General features: G+C 31.1%; 1 non-coding gene across 1 annotated transcript; it reads left to right on the top strand.

Moving 5' to 3' along the window:
* Nucleotides 1-706: 706 nt before the first annotated feature.
* On the top strand, nucleotides 707-803 carry LOC126716226 (small nucleolar RNA snoR1). The gene has a single exon (XR_007652042.1). It is a non-coding gene; the product is annotated as a small nucleolar RNA snoR1 (small nucleolar RNA).
* The last annotated feature ends 2,501 nt before the right edge of the window (nucleotides 804-3,304 follow it).

Genomic DNA, 3,304 nt, shown 5'->3' on the forward strand with positions numbered 1-3,304 from the left:
CGGGAAATGTCAAAAATTCTCACATATTTTTAAAATAGCACTTACCTCCTTACAGTTATTATTTTTTTAATTTCATAAAAATTTTCTTATTATATAACCAATTTGATTAATAAATATATTATTTTGAGGTTATTTTAGTCTTCAGATGAGAATTTAATTTGAAAGAGATGTATTTCGATTTAATTTGCAATGTCATTAGGGATATTTGCTATATTATAAATTAAAACCTCATTAACATTTTCTTAAATCTAGATGGACGTTATTTTAATTTTTTTATATTTACAAATGTAAGTTTTTTTTTTTTTAGAAGAACAAATGTAAGATTAATATATGTAAATCAGCTAATTTTGTTTTATTTTTTGAAATTATAGGTGCATTGGGCCTATAGATTGTACATGACAAAAGAAACCCTCCCTGCACTTGTCTTTTGGGGGCTAATTGGGCTTTCTCAATTAAATAGTCTTTCAAAATAAGGTAATATCAGTCCACTTAGATATGGGCTCATTAGGGTTCAATTAGCTTCGATTGAAAAAGCCCATAAACAAAAATTCTATAAATACTACAACCTCTCCTTCTCAGAAACGCATATCTAAACCCTACTTCAGCCGTAGGTTGCCTCTCTCTCCTTCTGTGTTTTTGTTTTGTGCGTCTCTGTGCGTGTTTTTGTTTTGTGAGAGAGTTTCAATTTGTGTATGGATATGAAATGGGCAAAGATGATGATTGCATGAGTTCTGACACCTCTTGTATGAGATGAGCTTATTCAATAAGCTCTTCCTTGAGCAGAGACAGCAACATTCTGAGCCCCCACCCTTTCTGCTTTTATGCTTTTTTTTTTTGGGTTTGTTAATTAAACTGTTTAACCTAGATCTGTGTTTGGACATGGTTTTGTTTCCTGCAATAATTTCCTAAGCTGTATTTGATTGTCTCTATTCTTATGATTCATGCTTAAATTGTTTGCTGGGATTTGATTGAAAGAACAAACTTTTCCCTAACATTTTGAGGGAAAATTGAATTTTACTCTTTATAATTAATGGGGTTTCAAATTAATCCAATGGGTTTCCTTGGTTACAAATTAAAATTTGAATTTTTAAATGGGTTTCAATACAAACATTTGGAACTAATCTAAAAGTTAAAAGCTTGTATTGAAATAGATTGAAAAGTTTAGTTTGAGACCATCCTTTCATTTATAAGGATTAATTTGTAACTAACGAAATTTTAAGAGGTTTAATTTGAGATGCTCCCTAGAATGTTCTCTCTTATTTCTTTTTTTAATACTTATGTATGGTACCTGTGTTCGTAGATGTTGAGTGTATATTACCTCTTTTTTTTTTTTTTTTTTTTTTTGAAAGCGTGTATATTACCTCTTAGAAGAATAGGTTTTGTGCAATGAAATGAGAGGCTAATTCTAGTATTCAAAATGGGTATCTATCATCACAATTGAAAATGACCCAACAACATTATATTATGGTTCAATATTCCATAATATAATGGAATATTACCTCTTAGAAGAATAGGTATGTTGAGTGTATATTACCTCTTAGAAGAATAGGTTTTGTGCAATGAAATGAGAGGCTAATTCTAGTATTCAAAATGGGTATCTATCATCACAATTGAAAATGACCCAACAACATTATATTATGGTTCAATATTCCATTCTAGTGCAAATTTCTTTAGGAATTGACATTGAAGGATAAAGAGCTAAACTATTTTGTGTCTTCCAAGAAATCGATTGCTTATGTTATTAATGGAATAAATTGAAAGAACTGATGCATAAGAGTCTTGACCTTTTAATTACTGAACTAGGGAAAAAAGAGTTGTTATTACAAGAAAAGATCATCTCAATTGAAATGACCCAACAACCAGTGGTGGATTTTCATCATATCTTGGAATCCAATACACCTTAAATGGATTTAAGTGGGGATTGTATGAGATGGAAGTTGATGGAGAATGAAAATTTTGACATCATTCATTTTATAATGAGTTGAGAGGCTCATTTTCCTTCACCTTTTCTTGGACATGTATTTACCTCTTAGAATAATAGGTTTTGTGCAATGAAATGAGAGGCTAATTCTAGTATTCAAAATGAGTATCTATCATCACAATTGAAAATGACCCAACAACATTATATTATGGTTCAATATTCCATTCTAGTGCAAATTTCTTTAGGAATTGACATTGAAGGATAAAGAGCAAAACTATTTTGTGTATTCCAAGAAATCGATTGCTTACGTTATTAATGGAATAAATTGAAAGGACTGATGCATGAGAGTCCTGGCCTTTTAATTACTGAATCAGGGAAAAAAGAGTTCTTGTTACCATAAAATATCATCTCAATTGAAATGACCCAACAACCAGGGGCTTGGATTTAGTGGTGGATTTTCATCTTATCTTGGAATCCAATACACCTTAAATGGATTTAAGTGAGGATTGTATGAGATTGGAAGTTGATGGAGAATGAAAATTTTGAAATCGTTCATTTTATAATGAGTTGAGAGGCTCATTTTCCTTCACCTTTTCTTGGACAAATATTTAGAAAGTTAAGGCCCTTCGGCAAGTTCCATTTTTTGTTTGGACTGCATTATGGGATGAGAATAAAAGTTCTTGTTATGAGAAAAAAAAAGTATATTTGGACTTGGAGAGCAATCCTTAACCTTTAGGCCAAATGTTAATTTGGTCCCTAATGAAAAATTTTAACCTGACTAACGATCAAAATAAAAAATTATTTTCACATCACCTAAGATGGCATGTATACTGCCACATAACCTAAAAAATAAAAAACTTAAAGTTCAATTAAAAATACAAATCGAATTTGGTAAGACTTATATCAATCTACCACTGTAGTTCTTTCCAATTTCCAAATTGAAGTAAGAAAATAAAAAATGAAGGGATTTTTAGGGGGAAAAAAACTGCACCTGCTCTAAAATTATTTTGCTTAGATTCGCATCTCACTTGAACCCTTTCTCACATATCTCACAAAAAGTAAATGTCCTCATCAAGTAGTTCCATCATCCATGACATTGAGTTCAACTATTTTTGAGAAATTATTCTCAAGTTTGAACCCTTTGTCTAATGGCTCATGTTTAAATGAAACTACATATCCGATGAGAGTGTCAAAGGGGTTGTTGGGTTGGGTATGAATTTGGTTGCAGGAGAGGAGGGCGGCCGTTGACGATGATTTGATAGATGGAGAAGATGATCTAAGAGGAGACATGTCCATCTAAGTTGACCAAGGTAGAAATTTTCATTTTGATGATCTATGTATAGAAATTATATATTTTTTGTTGAATGCGTTGAATATGTATAT

Source organism: Quercus robur, chromosome 2 (assembly GCF_932294415.1).
Source record: "Quercus robur chromosome 2, dhQueRobu3.1, whole genome shotgun sequence".
Taxonomy (NCBI): domain Eukaryota; kingdom Viridiplantae; phylum Streptophyta; class Magnoliopsida; order Fagales; family Fagaceae; genus Quercus; species Quercus robur.